Here is a 17,823-nt window from a genome sequence, read left to right as displayed (position 1 = left end):
TACTTGAAGAAGCCCTTCTTGTTGTCTTTGACATCCCTTGCCAGCTTCAATTCCAGGTGGGCCTTGGCCTTCCTCGTGGCATCCCTGCATGCTTTGACAACATTCCTGTATTCTTCCCAAGTGGCCTGCCCCTCTTTCCACATTCCATGGGCCTTTCTCTTCCACCTGATCTCCGCTAGAAGCTCCTTGTTCAACCACGCAGGTCTCCTGCCTCCTTTGCTCGATTTATTTCTCAGGGGGATGCATCGCTCCTGGGCATGGAGGAAGTGATGTTTAAACAGTGACCAGCACTCTTGGACACCCCTGCCTTCGAGAGTCCTGGCCCATGGGATTCCTCCCAGTAGCTCCTTGAAGAGGCCAAAGTTAGACCTCCCGAGATCCAAGGTTTTGATCCTGCTTATCGCCCTGCTTCCTCCATGCAGGATCCTGAACTTGACCATTTCATGGTCACTGCAGCCGAGTCTACCTCCAACCTTCACATCCTCCACCAGTCCCTCCTTGTTTGTTAACACAAGATCCAGCAGCGCGCCTTTCCTTGTTGGTTCCTCCACCACTTGCATCAGAAAGTTATCATCGATGCTCTGTAGGAACCTCCTGCATTGCGCCTGCCTAGCTGTATGGTCTTCCCAGCTGATGTCAGGGTGATTGAAGTCCCCCATGAGAACCAGGGCCTGTGACTGTGAGGCTGCTTGCAGCTGCCTGTAGAAGGCCTCATCAACTTCCTCCTCCTGGTCAGGTGGCCTGTAGTACACACCCACCGTAATGTCACCCTTATGAGCCTGTCCCTTAATTCTAACCCATAAGCTCTCAACTCGTTCCTCATTTGCCCCCAGGCCAAGCTCAATGCATTCCAGTTGCTCCCTCACATATAGAGCAAATCCACCACCTCTCCTTGTTGGCCTGTCTTTCCTAAAGAGTCTGTAGCCATCTATGACAGCATGCCAGTCACGCTAGTTGTCCCACCGCATTTCTGTGATGGCGACCAAGTCGTAGCCGTCCTGCTGCGTAATGGCTTCCAGCTCCGCCTGTTTATTGCCCATGCTACATGCATTGGTATAGACACACTTGAGCTGGGCTGTCAATCTCACCCCTGACCCTGGCACGCCAAGCCTGGGCTCATCCCTTGTGAGCAGGGCGATGTCCCCTTCCCCCTTCGAACCTAGTTTAAAGCCCTCTCAATGAGCCCCGCCAGCTCGTGGCCAAGAATCCTTATTCCTCTTTGCGACAGCTGGACTCCGTCTGTCGCCAGCAGGCCCGGTGCTGTGTACACCTCCCCGTGATCAAAGAAACCAAAATTGGACCGATGGCACCAGTCCCTGAGCCACCTGTTAACCAGGTGAGTTTTCCTGCCCCTTTCAGTGCTGTTCCCTACCACTGATGGGATGGAGGAAAACACCACCTGCGCCCCTGATCCCTCAACCAATCGCCCCAGTGCCCTGAAGTCCCTTTTGATGGCCTTGGGACTTCTCTCTGCGATCTTGTCCCCGCCAACCTGCATTACCAAGAGGGGGTAATAATCAGAAGGCCGCACCAGACCAGGGAGTTTCTTCGCAACATCCCTAACCCGGGCCCCAGGGAGGCAGCAGACTGCCCTGTGGGATGGGTCCGGTCGGCAGATCGGGCCCTCTGTTCCCCTCAGAAGGGAATCGCCTATGGCAATGACCCTCCTTTTTTTCTTAGCCGAGGCAGTCGTGATACGTGGGGCTGACTGACTCGTCCTGGGCAACCCCCTGGATGGAGCTTCACCTTCACCCACTTCCTCTGTGGCCGGTCCCTCACCTTCCAGAGCCCCATATCTGTTGCTTAAGGGTAACTGGGCAGGTGAGGGAGGCCGGGAGGGGATTCGCTTGCCCCCCCGAGCAGGGACCCGTTTCCATTCCCCCCCATCTCTTTGGTCTCCTCTTTCTGCTCGGTGGCAAGAGGGTAGGGGGTTCTCTGCTTTTCGTGGAGCCGCCTCCTGCTGCCTTGGCCTCAGGGAGGGCAGGGTGCGGCTCCACCAGTCGATCTCACTCTCACGCTCCCGTTGTGGAGGACTGTGTCGAAGGCCTTAGAGAAGTCCAGATAGATGACATCCATAGCTCTTCCCTTGTCCACTGATCTAGTCACTCCATCATAGAAAGCCACAAGGTTGGTCAGGCAGGTCTTGCCCTTGGTGAAGCCATGCTGGCTGCCTCGAATCACCTCACTGTCCTACATGTGCCTTAGCATAGCTTCTAGGAGGATCTGCTCCATGATCTTCCCAGGCACAGAGGTGAGGCGGACGGGTCGGTAGTTCCCAGGGTCCTCCTTCCTACCCTTTTTAAAAATGGGCACAATGTTTCCCTTCTTCCATTCACCAGGGACTTCGCCTGACTGCCATGACCTTTCAAATATGATGGAGAGCAGCTTGGCAATGACATCATCCGAATTCCTCAGGACTCTGGGATGCATCTTGTCAGGTCCCGTAGACTTATGTATGTTCAGGTTCCTCAGGTGGTCTCGAACCTGGTCTTTCCTTGCAGTAGGAGGGACTTTGCCACCCCTGGTCCCCATCTTGCAGTCCATCAACTCGGGAGGGGCGAGGAGAGAGGTTGCCAGTGAAGACTGAGCCAAAAAGTTTGTTGAGTACCTCAGCCTTCTCCTCATCTGTTGATAATAAGTCGCCATTCTTGTTCACCGGGGGGGGTACACTTTCTTTAACCTTCCTTTTCCGTCTGACATACCTGTAGAAGCCCTTCTCGTTATTCTTAGCATCCCTTGCCAAGTTCAGCTCCAGCTGCGCCTTGGCCCTCCTGACCTCATCCCTACATAACCGGGTAGCATCCCTATACTCCTCCGAGTATACCTGTCCCTGCTTCCACTGCCTGTGCAGTTCCCCTTGCCCTTTAGTTTGACCAGCAGGTCTCAACTCAGCCATGAGTCTTGTCTTTACTGACAAGACTGGCCTTCAGGAATCCCAAGCCCCTGAGACCAGAGGGAAAGTGTGGTGTAAGGAAGATTTACCCTCGGTGGAGAAGGACCAGTTTAGGGAGCACTTAAATAAACTGGACATACATAAATCCCTGGGGCTTGATGGGTTGCACCCACAAGTGCTGAGGGAGCTGACTGATGTCATGGTGAGGCCACTCTCGATTATCTTTGAATGGTCTTGATGATTGGGAGAGGTTCCTGAACACTGGAAGAAAGTAAATCTTACTCCTATCTTCAAAAAGGGCAAGAAGGGAGATCTGGGGAACTACAAGCCAGTCAGCCTCACCTCAGTCCCTGTGAAGGTGGTGGAGAAAATCCACCTGGAAACTGTTTCCAGACACATGAAGTCCAAGAAGGTGATCAGGAGTAGTCAGCATGGCTTTACAAAGGAGAAATCATGCTTAACCAACCTGATAGCCTTCTACAATGAGATGATTAGCTTGGTGGATGAGGGGAGAGCAGTGGATGCTGTTTACCTTGACTTTAGCAAAGCTTCTGACACTGTCTCACATAATATCATCACAGACAAGCTGACAAAGTACAGATTAGATGAGTAGACAGCGAGGTGGACTGAAAACTGGCTGAATGGCCAGGATTGTGAATGGCAAGGGTTGTGAGCAGTGGCCCAAAGTTCAGTTGGAGGCAAGTCAGAAGTGGTGTATGCCAGGGGTCAGTCCTGGAGTAAATACTGTTTAACACCTTCATCAGTGACCTAGATGCTGGGACACCCTCAGTAAGTTCATAGACAATACAAAACTGGGAGGAGTGGCTGATATGCCAGATGGTTGTGCTGCCATTCAGAGGGACCTTGAAAGGCTGGAGAACTGGGCAGAGGGGAACCTCATGAAGTTCATCAAGGGGAAATGTCAAGTCCTACCCCTGGGGAAGAATAACCCCAGGCACCAGTACATGCTGGGGCCCAACTGGATAGACAGTAGCTCTGCAGAGAAGGACCCTGGGGTTCTGGTGGACAACAAGTTGATCATGAGCCAACAATGTGCTCTTGTGGGAAAGACGGCCAATAGTATACTGGGCTGCATAAGGAGGAGTGTTGCCAGCATGTTGAGGGAAGTGATCCTTCTTCTCTGTTCAGCACTGGTGAGGTCACATCTGGAGTATTGTGTCCAGTTCTGGGCTCCTCAGTACAAGAAAGATATGGACTTACCAGAGCAAGTCCAGTGCAGGGCTACTAAAATGATTAAGGGACTGGAGCGTCTTTCACATGAGGACAGGACAAGAGAGCGTGGAGTCTTCAGCCTGGAGAAAAGAAGGCTCAAAGGGGATCTTATCAATGTGTGTTAATACTGTATGGGAGAGAATGAAGATGAGGGAGCCAGACTCTTCTCAGTAGTACCCAGTGACAAGGAGCAATTGACACAAATTTAAACATGTGAAATTCCAGCTGAACAGAAGAAAAGACTCTTTTTTTTTTTTTTTTTTATTGTGAGGGTAGTCAAACACTGGCACAGGTTGCCCAGAGAGGCTGTGGAGTCTCCATCCTTGGAGATATTCAAAACCCGACTGGACACAGTCCTGGGCAACCTTCTCTAGTTGACCCTGCTTGAGGACTAGATGATTTCACGAGGTCCCTTCCAACCTAAATGATACTGTGAAAAGCATGTTTACCAGCAGCTAAATTTCTCTGGACAATTCCACTTGAAGTAACCTTCTTCTGCTCAGACTACTGACATTTTCTGTACAGGTAATTAATTTGATATGTGACAGATAAGGACCAGCACTATATAGCAAGCTAATACAAGGTCCAAAAAAAAGCTTAGATTAGGAAGACTGAGATTAGCCATCTTGCTTTAACTAACCTTATTCTCTAGGCAAATCCAAGCTTTCCTTTTAATTCCTTCTACAATAGTATCTTTCAAAAAAAGGTATGAGATAAAAGGTAATACAGTCCCCATCCCCATTTTGGAATGCAGGCAACAGGCTCTGTAAAAATCCCATCTTCCTACTTCTTAATCAGCAAGCACCTTGTCCAAAAGGAAGCCAAAAGTGAATTTGAAAACTTTTTCAGAGCACATAATCCAATCTTATTTTGAATTTAAAAAGGAAAAAGAAATACCTCTGAATAGTAAATACATATTTCCAGTATATGTAAGTTGTAAGGTGGCTTGTAACATTGAAACACAACTTATTATGCTTTCCGATAGTTCAAAAAATAACTGTAATTGAGGGAAGTCCTATGGTCATTGTTAAACAAGAGATGGATTTGGAAGAAATTATCCCATCCCTCCTGACTCTATGATCTACTGACCTAGTGCCCAGATTCTTACCTGCATTCAAGTTTAAATGCGTTTTGTCCCAAATAAATAGGAAGTGCCCATGTAAAGCTCAATCTATTTAAAATTGCAAAACAGATGAAATCACACTGTTCACCCCTATTAAGCAGGGAATCAAATATTAATACCTCATGCATTGGTCTATTCAAGTGATATGAAAGACAAATTTCTTATCCTTTGGACTGTTTTCAAGCTGCACTGAGTACCTGAGGAAAACAATATCTGGCCATAATTATATAGAAATCAACTCTACTTAATTATCATGATCACAGCGTTTAAACCTTGTTGCTTTTACAACTAGCAGAAAAAGATTAGAGGTGAAAGTAGCTGTAGCTTTAAGTTACAAGAAGAGAGTATAAGTTTACCTTTGCAAAGCATCACCTAGACTAAAGTTTTCTTGCATCAAATTCTTATTCTTAATTTTAAAAAAAAATAATAACATCTCCAAAGTCAACCTTCTGGATTAGAGACTAATTTATACACTCACTAGAGTGCACTGGAGTTAATATGGGAAATACACACCCATATATTTGTGGGAATCGGCTGGGCCGCGGGCGGCCTTGACGGTCTTGATGGAATAGAGCCATATCTATGAGCTAATTATTTTGTGCACCTGTGGTTGAAAAACAGGAGGAAAGGAATGAAGAAACAGCATGGGAAAATCCAACTCTTTGATAAGCATGAAGGTCGTGTGAACGGACACATGATGACCAATCAGAAGAACAAAGGAGCTACATGCCAAAAGACCCTCACCAATGAGACTCTGGGGGTGGGGGACAAGGGGATATAAAAATGTTATGATTAACCAATAAACTGCTTCTGCTGCTTCTTCTGCTTGCTTTTGCTTGCTTTGTGACTGCCGTAACTTATTGTGGCGTGCTGCCACATATATTAACTGAAGATGTTTTTAGTTTGGCTTCCTTCAGTAACAATGCTTACGTGACTAATCAGTGCACACAAGATGCATGCCCAAGAACTTCTGAACCTTTCATATGATTGCAGTCAAGTTCACAGGCGGAAATCTCATAGATATTTACGTTCTTAAATAAAAGCAAATAGCCATGGAGGAGGGACCAGGACTTGAACATGTGCAATTTTACCCTCTGCTTTTGAATGTCTGTTTTCCACAAGTGAACATAGCAGACCTTCAGCTGCCACCAAACCTCTATCCAAAATATTGTTTTGTAGCGATTAGTGAAGAGTTACAGAAAAATCTTAGCATAACTTGTTTAAAAAGTCAGTCACAGCGAATCAAGACAAATCTGTAGGATACAAAGCTTCATTAGCTCTGCTACTCAGTTACTTGTTTAAACAATCTGCTACAGCAGAAAGTCTTAAACTCAGTAGTACTGTAAATAACTGTCTGAAATTCTTTATCTACTGCATAATGGCATTTGATCAGAAACATCTTACTCTTAACCCAGCCAGTAAGTGAGAACCAGTGTCATAACATGATCCCCTACCCTCAAATCCATTATTGGAAGAGCGGAAGCTACTCTCCACTCCAATTACACAGTTTTTAAATGACAAAACTCTTCTCAGATAGAGGATACCTCTTTAAAATTAATTTGTGTCCCAGTTACTAAAAAAGAAATCAGGAAACATGAAATGTGAGAAATCAGCCCTTTGCAGGTTAGATCACTCTTTAGGACCCTTGCAAATAGAGCTTAGAAGCCAGTGAAACAAGGAGTTCTGTGATGAGGTGAAGAGCTATTTTTAACCCCAAAAATAAGTACTTTTCACTAGTAACCATTCTTTAGACAGAATCAAAAAATTTGCATTGTGACTATTTAAAGAAATAGAAGACCTTCTAAAGTTTCAAAGACCTGACTCAGTCCTGAAGAGAAGGAAAAGTTTTCTTTTGAAAAATTAGAAAAATGAGTACTAAAAAGACTGAATGAGACCTAGCTTTCTGTGAGAATGAGAAAAAGGCTATTTTTCTAAAATCTGTTCCAAATTGTAAGAAAGGGAACAGATTCCCTACAATTTCTTGAATGAATCCAGAAATTGATAAGGGAAGAACTAGCAAATTTAATTTCTAGGAGAGTGCTTTTGCTAGCAGCTGTAAAGCACTGAATTATTCAGACACAACATATCAACACTGGAGAGGAGTAAAAGAGGAAGACTTCTGAATAGATGGAACATGAAAACCAAAACAAAAAACAATCAATCAGATCCAAAGATCCAGCCAATATGCCAAAATGATTGTTTGAACAGAGAACATTATTTCTTCTTTTTGGTTCTAAATAATGCTATGTTATACCACACTGAGGCTAGGAACAGTATCACAGAATCATAGAACGGTTTGGGCTGGAAGGGACCTTAAAGATCTAGTTCCAACCCCCCCTGCCATGGGCAGGGACACCTTGCACTAGACCAGGTGGCTCAAAGCCCCATCCAACCTGGCCTTCCAGGGAGGGGGCACCCACAACTGGGCAACCTGTTCCAGGGCCTCACCACCCTCATAGTAAAGAATTTCTTTCTTATATCTAATCTAAATCTGCCCTCTTTCAGTTTAAAGCCATTTCCCCTTGTTCTATCACTACATGCCCTTGTAAAGAGTCCCCCTCCAGCTTTCTTGTAGGCCCCCTTCAGGTACTGGAAGGCTGCTATAAGGTCCCCTTGGAGCCTTCTCTTCTCCAGGCTGAACAACCCCAACTCAGTCTTTTCTCACAGGAGAGGTGCTCCAGCCCTATGATAATTTTTGTGGCCCTCTTCTGGACCCACTCTAACAGGTCCATGTCTTTCCTGTGCTGAGGGCTCCAGAGCTGGATGCAGTACTCCAGGTGGGGTCTCACCAGAGCAGAGTAGAGGCATACCTCTTAAAACTGCATTTCTTTTCAGCCTGCCATCCTGAGACCTGAAAAGACAGAAAAATAATCTGAAAGTTAGCATCCAAAACTCCTTAAAATTCATCCACCACATAGAAATCTGAAACTACTAAGCTCACCTACCACCACCTACATGTATTAATTCAAAACAACTCAAAGGAAAAAGAAATATTTATTTTTGATAAAGAAAAAAAAAGGAAAGTCTGCCAGAATTAGAAGAAAAAGGAATTTCAGGAAACACCCATGTAACATCCTCTCTGAAAGGACAAGCCTACTACAGGAAAGTAAAAACAGCCCAAAATTCAAGCAGACCTGATACCACGTGGTGGCAAAAATACCAGAAAAAAATCAATTATCTGCTGTACTGGGTCTGGCTGAGATGGGGTTAATGTTCTTCGTAGCATCCTGTATGGTGCTAACCACCAGCACAAAGGGGATTGCCCAGGACTTCAGCTGGCTGGCACCTCCAAAGCCACCACTAACAATCACAACACACACAGTGTCATCCACAGACAGCTTGGAGCCCATTATGGGTAGCAGAGCTTATGTAGGAGGAAGAGAGCTGTGGCAGCACAGTGCCATTTTGGATTTGTGACCAAAACAGTGTTGATAACACACCAGTGTTTTAGCTATTGCTGAGCAGTGCTTACACAGTGTCAAGGCTTTCTCTGTTTCTCACTCTGCCCCACAGAGCAGAGGTTGGGGTGTGCAAGAAGTTGGGAGGGGACACAACCAGAACAGCTGACCTGAACTGACCGAAAGGATATTCCATGCCATATAACGTCATGCAGCAGCAATAAAATCAGAGGGGAGGGGGGTTTTGGGTAAGTAGACATTGCTCAGGGAGTGTCTGAGCATCACTCTACTTGTAGGAGGTGGCGAGTGATTGCTTTTGCATCATCCTTTTTTTTTGTTTTTTCTTTCTTCTTTTTCTTTCCTTAGCTTATGATATTATCTTTATCTCAATGCATGAGTTTTCCTTCTTTTCCTCTTCTACTCTCTCCCCTGTCCCGCTGGTGGGGAGAAGCGAGCAAGTGGCTGTGTGGTGCTTAGCTGCCAGCTTGGGTCAACCCACCACATCTGCACAAATGAGAACGACAAAAGAAAATGATTGGTCTGTTAATAAGAAGATTTAGGTTTGAAGATCTACAGCAAGCAGTATTATTCTCAAAATCCGTTTAACAGTATCTATTCTCCATTTCACTGAATTTTCAAAAAATTTTCAGATGGAAATCTGTCATATCTCCAGAATAAACATATCTTCCAACATAAAAGAAAAAAATATTTTTTTCCATCACTTTCCAAACAGAGGATAATCACATAAACATTTCAGCTTGACAAAAGAAGGCATTTTTTTTAAAGTTAATTTGCACAGGAAATATCCAGATGTTATAAAGGCAAACAATGAATGTTGCTTCTTTATCTTCCTCCATCAAAATCAAAGGCATAGCCTGCAATTATTAATTTTGTTTTTATATTGCTTAAGGAAATGATAAACACTATGACAATGAAACTTCATGACAGCAATAGGTGAAAAACAGAATGCAGTGCAACTGAACGATCTCTCAGCACCTCCTTCAGGTACTTTTTTTACCACATTCAGAGAAAATTCAAAGAAATGTTAAACATTGCCACACAGAAAGCAAAGTAGTGTGGCATTGAATGCTTTTGTGTTGGTACCAACAACAAAAAACTTCACACAGAGAATAGAAAATCCTTTGGCTGTAGAGGAGAATGGACTTGAGGATGCATCTGCTGCAACAGAATCCATTCCTTCAGCAAAAAATATCCTAATTTATATTGTGGTTGAAGAAACTGAATTGCAGGTTTATCACCAGACCATTTTGAAAACACATCGCAACACAAGCTTATGATCAATGAAGATGTTTTCTAAAAGGGTTTATTAAATATCTCCCCTTACTTGGAGAGAACACAACAATGTTGTAATACAGATGGAAGGAAAGAGTAGTGCTTATCTTCTCGAGAGGGGAAAATCAAAAAGCCAAACTGGTCCTATATCACCATATGCTACATGCTATGAATACAAGAAGACAATGATGCACTATTGTTATGGTTTGGCTGCGGCCGGCAACAAAAGCGCCACGCGGCCGCCCCTCCCCCCGCCGGGGTGCAGAAGAGAATGGAAAGAAAGAGGCAGAAACTGGTGGGTCGGGATAAGGGCAGTTTAACAGAACAGCAAACAAAGGGAACAGTAACAACATCGATACAGATGAGGAGAAAACACAACACAAACCGCACGACACACAGAGCCGTTCTCCCGGACCGGACCGGCACCCGCGCTCCCGAGCCGCGAGTGAGTTCCCGCCCCCAGCTCCCCCCCCACCGGAACCCAGCATGATGGCACATGGTATGGAATACCCTGCTCTGTTTGGCCAGGTGGGGTCAGCCCCCCCCCCGCCCCCTCCCCCATAACTGGCTGAACCCAGGACAATTATGAAAGCTAAGAATGAAGTACAGTTGTTTTTTTTTTTTTGTCTAGACCAGCTATTGGTGACTTGGCAAGGATACTTACTAACCCTTAATACAAACAAGTTCAGGGCCAAGTGAGTGCTAGCATTTTAACATATATTGTATTTACAGGACTACCCAAACTGCTCGGACTGCTCTTAGTAACCTGATAGACTGGCAAACTGAAGTTCTCATCTGTACCAAATGTTTATTTAATGCAAGACAAGAAGTTAGCCTTCTCTCATGAGAGTCCAGAGCAGGGGTGAACACTGTTAAGGGACGCTATATGGCTGCTGCCTCTGGCAGACTCCAGGATTCCTCCTGCCTGTCCGCTGGAGACAAGCCCAGGGGTCTCTCTGTCCCAAGCTAATGGATGTGGCTGCTGCTTTCCTGTTTGTGGGTTCAACCAGTAACAAGGCTGAGTGACACACACTCTCACAGAGGACACTAACTTGGCCAGCTACACAAACTGCCTTTAACAACACCCACATATAACACTACCAGAACTCACGTAAAACATAAGTACAGCTAGTCAAGTTTCCCTTCTCCTCTCTGGCTGATCAAGATTGAAGTTCACTAGTGAAAACACATGTACCCTCACTCTCTTAATTCACAAGCACACATACATTCAGAGATCCTTCAAATATCAGCACACTAAGACAGCAGTCAAACATTGGAACAGGTTGTACAGAGAGTTTATATACTCAGAACTCAACAGGTCACATCCTTGAGTAACCTGTCCTAACCTTGAAATCAGCCCTGCTATGAACAGAGGGTTGGACCAGATGACCTCCAGAGGTCTCTTCCAGTCAAAATTATTCTATGATACCTCAACACAGGTTCCTCAATTACATCCAGCCTGTGAAACTCAGGAAGAAGAAATCTTGAAATCTTAATTGGATTTTGGAGGAGTACTTAAGAAGATAAGAAAGAAACTGCTAACAATTACAATGACATTTTAGTAGGTTTTTTACAAAATCAACAGCAACCAGGAGAATTTCTTTGGGACAGGCCCATGCAATACAAAATATAGAATAAGGATAATGATTTTTTCATATTAATGAAACTGCTCACTAGAAAATGCCCATTTATGAAACTTTATTTCTGATCATCACACTGGAATCCTGCATGACAGTTAAACAAGTTTTCTTTGTTGAGCAATTAAAACGGTCTTAGAATGAGGTGCCTCTCTGCCCTTCAGTGTTTCTAAAATATTTTCTCCACAGCACAGAGCTGCAACTTTCTGATTTTCCACTCATTACAAACATAGATGAAAGAAAACATGAGTCTGCATTGCAACATTGCAACAAGAAAGTACTAAGAGTAGAGATAGCACTGGGTGTCCGCTGGTCGAGGATTTTACCTCTATGCAGGATAATGACAAAATCTATACCAAACACTTAATACGGTTTTGTTACCAAGGTTTTTCCAAGCAACATTAAATTTGAGAAGGCAGAAAGCTACAAATCTATTGAAAGGTTTTACAAGAAAAAAATACAACCCACCAACTTTCTCCAAAAAGACAACAGGAACGTTATTACACCACAAAAGGAACTTCATGATACTTACATGAGATAACCATGGTACTGAAGGGCATAGATAAGAACCAGTAGCTACAAGTTTAGGGCAGACAAATAAAACATGAGTTTGGTCATATAATAATTTCAAAAGAAGCTACAATGTCCTTCTGAAATAGTTTTTTATCAAAGGAGAAATTTGGCTGAATAAATTCTCCCATTTGTGACAGTTCCACATTAGAAAAGATGGTCTCATAAGCACTATAAAAATAATTGCACTTGTTTTGAGGTTTAAAAGTGATATTACTGTAGTTATGGGATTTACTCTACAGTAGCTGTACATGCACAAACTACTTTTATGAATATTATAACCATGCTATGCATTATTATACTAGTAAAGTTTAATCAGAACTTTGGAAAACCTTTACACCTTTCAACTCCAAAATTCAATCTTCACTAGGTTTTCTCACAACAAAACCTGACAGAAAATGCTACCATTTTAACCTGATATCTGGTTGCCTTGATTATCAAAGCTGTGTAATCTGATCATTGTATTGTTCAAAGAAGCTCTTATTTCACATGGAGTCTTACTCAAGCAGCACCTACCACACAAGCAGATTTGCTTTAAAGCTTAGGGACACTTTAGGAACGGCTCAAGGCAAGAGGCTGGACTGCACAGCCAGAAGAGTTGTAAATTCCCTTTGGCAGCAGCAAGACATTAGCTTCGCTCCACTGTTTGTGAAGCTAATCTCCAACACAGTTAAGCAAGGTGCATTTCAGCTGCCTCTTTTCAATTAAAATGTATTAGACTGTTCAAACCATTAATTACTTGGGATAGGGTCTTGGCTCATGTCTGAAGAACAGCCTAACACTCTTCAGGGTGCTGAATAATCTCTACCTCACAAGAGAAGGGGAAAACTTTTCTACAGGATTATAGTTGGAGAAAAAAAATCTGTGAACAACCAGATTTGGCCCTACTAAACCAGTTTTTGATTTTTGACAAATGATCACTAGCTTATCTAAACCCAAATTACTCTCTGTGTTCTTCTATTTCTTCTGTTTAGAGCTGAGAAAACAAGTTCATACCTGCATCAAGATGTAATACATCTGTTAAAAAATCTGAAGGGGCCTTGAAGGGTCAGAGCTTTCTAAATCTTTAGAAATACTATGTAAGTACAGCATGGCCTCAAGGGTAACCTTTTTCATTAATACCACTTTAACTTTCTCTAAATAAAATCTAGTTCATTCTCACAAAACAAAATTATTTATAGAGACAGCAGGCTTTTGAAGGAAAAAAATATTCATTTTTGTGAACTATTCCAAAATGCAGTCTTGACAAAATATCATAGAATCATTAAGGTTGGAAAAGACCTCTAAGTTCAAGTCCAACCGTCAACCCAACACCACCATGCCTGATAAACCATGTCCTGAAGTGCCATATCTACACGTTCTTTTGAACACCTCCAGGGATGGTGACTCCACCACTATTACAGAAAGAATTTGCAACATACTAGGAGGAGAATGTTACAATGCCATTCTCTGTTCAGAATTTAGAGTCAGAAATTAAAAGTCATTACAAAGGCACTTTGCTTCAAATCACATGTATCATGAAGAGATGGAAAGACCTTTGACTTCCAGTAATTAAAGGTTGGCTAAAGAGAGCCCTCAGACTCATGAATAACAAAGTCCCTTCAAAATCAAGTCTGCAGTGAGATGCTGCTACAAAGTAGCTGAGCTACTAAAGTAATAGACACAGGACAACCTTCACCCAAGTCTTATTTTAATCTTCATTAAAACATCCTTTTGTAGTACAGATGAGGGACTCTATCTACCAACTGACTTCTGGCTTTAAAAGCTGTCAGCTAAATAAGGGTGCATATTTGTATTAATGGCTTTCTATGACTTTATGCAAGATAATCAAGGCTCAAAAAGACCACCCCAAAGAAGCTAGAAGCTAAGTGAGGCTGTCATCAACTCCTACAGAACTTAAGTTTTAGTTGTTATGTTTGAAGAGATCTTCTCCTTCCTCCCTCCCATCATATACATGTATCAGCCAACTTCCTTCACAGAACAAATATATCACTTCTACATACAATGAAAAAACCCAGTTACATAGGATGTTATACATATGTCTGCATCTACAGAAGCCAACCACTTATTCACAGAGACTAGGAAATATTGTCTCTCTAGCGAATAACATTGTAATATTATATAGTAGAGTATAGGGATTTTTGTACCTACTTATGAAGCAGTTACTGACCTCTATTAATCAGGAAAGAGTATCGGCTCCCATTCTCATGCAGATATTGTTGTATTTCTAATAACAGGATGAAGAAGAACAACCTCTAAATAGCAATCAAAGACAACACTGCTGGATATTTACTAGGAAGCCTTCAAAAATTCACATGCTCGGCCATCTAACTCCACCTATTAGAACAGGCACAATGATAGATGAGTAAAGATTGACTGCTACAAAGCAAGTCTGTCATGAGAAGCCAGGAGCCACCAGCTGCCAAAAAGTTAGGAAGGTGGTAAAATTTAACTGATTGGCCATCTACAATTTTGTTAGACATTCCAGTAAAATTTAACGTAGTCCAGATTACAGTAAGCCAACACTAGCCAAACTTGAAGCTATAATTGAAAGAGTCTGGGGAAAAAAAAAAGTTTGTTTATGCCTCTAGTTAAGATTTCAGCAACCAACAACAGTTTCAATTTAGTTTTTCTGACAACCCTGCCCCAGCTGCTCCAACAGAAGATGAGTGAATGAAATTACTAGAATTGCCTCTAAACCTTGTAAATGCGTAACAGCTAACCTGCAACAGGTGCACGAAAGTTCAAACTTCAATTTAATCTCCATTTATTTTTGTGATAAGAGAACCAGAGCAAATCCTGTCTAGTATCTTTATTAACAATCTGGACGATGGGACAGAGCACACACTCAGCAAGTTTGCAGAGGTTATCAAATGGGAGAGCAGTCAACAGGCTGGAGGGCAGGGCTGATACTCAGAGATAACTCAAGTGGCTGGAAAAACGGGCTTACAGAAACCTCATGAAGCTCAGCAAAGGCAAATGCAAAGTCTTGCAGCTGGGATGGGATAACCCCACCCAAAACAACAGACTAGGGGCCAACTGCCCAGAAGCTTTTGCAGAAAAGGACCTGTGGGTCTGGTGGAGAAGACAACCACAAGGTAGCAGTGTGACCTTGTGTCAAAGTAGGCCAAACACATACTGGACCGTATTAGCAAGAGTGTAGCCAACAGGTCAAGGAAAGTGACTACTCCCATATATTGGGCACTTGCGAGACCGTATCTGGAATACTATGTTGTTTTTGGGCTCCCCAATACAAGAAAGACACCAGTTGACATACTGGATGTTCTGGTTTGGCTGCAGCCGGCAACAAAAGTGCCACGTGGCCGCCCCTCCCCCCGCCGGCGTGAGGAGGAGAATGGAAAGAAAGAGGCAGAAACTGGTGGGTCGGGATAAGGGCAGTTTAACAGAACAGCAAACAGAGGGAAACAGGAACAACAACGATACAGATGAGGAGAAAAGCACAACACAAACCGCACGACCCAGAGAGCCGCTCTCCCGGACTGGCACCGCGAGTGAGTTCCCGCCGCCCAGCTCCCCCCCCACCAGAACCCAGCATGACCGCACATGGTATGGAATACCCTGCTCTGTTTGGCCAGGTGGGGTCAGCCTGTCTGGCTGTGTCCCTTCCTAGATTCTGGTGAAAATTAACCCTGTCCTGGCCAAACCCAGGACAATGGAACAAGTTCACTGCAGGTCCAACAAGATGATTAGGGGACTGGAACACGTGATCTATATGGAGAGACTGAGAGAATTGAGTTTGTTCAGCCATTAGAAGGCAAAGGCGAGAGCGGTATAAAGAATTCTTTTATCCTGGATAAGTGACAAGTGCCACAGCCTCCACCTCCCATCAGAAACCCTGCCCCTACTGGCAGTCACATGTCTGTCTGGGGCAGCCACTTGCCTCAAAAGTCCCTCCCCTCTTCCAGTCGTCTGTCATTTTTGACAACATGCCCCATTTGTTTTCATACTGCCCTGTGATTGGCTGACAAGAAAAGATGCCCATTCTACTTTACCTAGAAGTATGTCAGAACAGGAAGCTCCCTCCCACTACATACATGGAAGCCACCATTTTTGTGAGGCCACCATTTTTGCGCTCTGTGATTGGCTGGTTGCCATTTTTTGACACCATTATACCCATGTGATCTCAGAACACCCTCTGATAGGCTGTCCATTTCCTTTGGACCATGTATAAAAAAACTTATATAGATAGATATATAAAGGAGTGTAAACGATGTATAAATATATGTGCTGTTCATTTATAGATAGATATTTATAAATGTGAATAGAGAGTAATTAAATGAAAATAAAAAGATGGGGGTGTGTCATGTCTGTCTGTTCCGTGTCCTGTCCGACCCCCGCCCATGTTACAAATGTGCTTAACAAGCCCTAACATGTTTGGGGTGGGGGGCACAAACAAGTTGGAACATGCCTGAGGACTACAGACCCCTCCTAGGAGGTCCACCACTAAGGGGCCTCTGTGCAACCCCTGCCCCATGCAAAGAAGAGATCGATCCTGTGAGCCGGACTGAGAGGCCCCCCCGCATCCGGCCCCAGCCCAACAGGATGGCCATGCAGTATTATTGGGGCAGCCTTTGGGCTTTGCACTGTGCTTCAAGACACAGGCAACACAGTCCGCTAAAGTGGAAATCCAGGACAAAACACCAACTTCAGAAGAATGTGTGCGTGGGGACAACAAGGAAAAGCACCTAGAGGATTCCCCCCAAAAGACCATATGAACCAGAAGAACTAGCCGATGGGCCCATGAATGGGAAACTATGTTTTAAGATGTGTCACATAGAGAGGGCAGGTGGTGGTGGGAGCTCCCTTTGCCCACAACTGTGAGAGAACTTACAGCAGCTACCTGTAAGACTATTACAAGGTGCAGGCTTCTGCTACATGTATTTTCTTATTCTTTGGTGAATGAAGACCTTATAGAACTTTTTAAACAGCTCCAGCTGACTGACTGAGGAGGGAGAAGACAGAAAGGTGCCTAGAACTGTTCAATTTCCTGTGTTTTTAGACCATAAATACTTTGGAAGCAACAAGACTCAGGCTTTGAGTACACAGCCTGGCAACCTATGGACCAAAGCTACTGCAAAAAGAGCAAGGGGAGCAGAAAGAGCAATGGGGGTGTTGCAAAGCTGAAAGATCATGATTATTTTTAGGTATGGAGGAGTAGCAGCCAAGAAGAAGAGCATAAAGGGACTGGTGGTGCTGTTAATTCTGGGGCATTGGCTCACAGGCTAGCAAAGCAGAATAAACTGTTTCAACAAAGACTGATAATTAGAAAAGCTAAATGAATTTTGCGTTACTACAAGTGTCTTGTTGGCAAGGGCTTATGACATCATCAAGCATGATCCAGAGGTTCAGGGCTGGGCGATGTGTAGAATACAAATTTGTTAATTTAGACAAATTTGTTAATTTAGGTATGATTTCATGAAGCTTTTGAAATATTTGTTTGGGAGGTAGAGCAAAATTTTGACCACTTACAGCACCTCTTTGAACCTGGTGATTACGCTCGTCTCTGTCTTGAAGCTGTCTGTATGCGTGACTCTTTATACTTTCCTACTGTCAATTTAAGCAATATGAATGCTGTGAAATTTTTAGACTGGGTCAGTACTCTCCTGCAAAGAGCGAGCGAGCTGTGTTTTGATCAGACTTTCCACCTGGCTATCA

At 43.7% G+C, this 17,823-nt stretch overlaps 1 protein-coding gene across 9 annotated transcripts in view; it reads right to left on the bottom strand.

Moving 5' to 3' along the window:
- The window catches only part of LOC142365597 (polycomb group RING finger protein 3-like), a 115,189-nt gene that overhangs the window by 64,206 nt on the left and 33,160 nt on the right, over positions 1-17,823 (bottom strand). For 4 of the 9 annotated variants that reach the window (XM_075446516.1, XM_075446514.1, XM_075446508.1 and 1 more), the window contains exon 2: positions 8,060-8,100. The exons of 1 other annotated variant lie outside the window; for it this stretch is intronic. The gene's annotated coding sequence lies outside the window, so the exon portion shown is untranslated. Of the gene's footprint in view, positions 1-5,762; positions 5,785-8,059; positions 8,101-8,827; positions 8,888-8,937; positions 9,152-17,823 lie in introns of those variants that run through there. 4 more of the 9 variants (XM_075446510.1, XM_075446509.1, XM_075446511.1 and 1 more) reach the window with 3 other exon arrangements.

This window comes from Opisthocomus hoazin, chromosome W (assembly GCF_030867145.1).
Source record: "Opisthocomus hoazin isolate bOpiHoa1 chromosome W, bOpiHoa1.hap1, whole genome shotgun sequence".
In the NCBI taxonomy this organism is placed as follows: Eukaryota; Metazoa; Chordata; class Aves; order Opisthocomiformes; family Opisthocomidae; genus Opisthocomus; species Opisthocomus hoazin.
The sequence above is the reverse complement of the archived record's forward strand: the minus strand, read 5'-3'. Positions and strand labels throughout refer to the sequence as shown.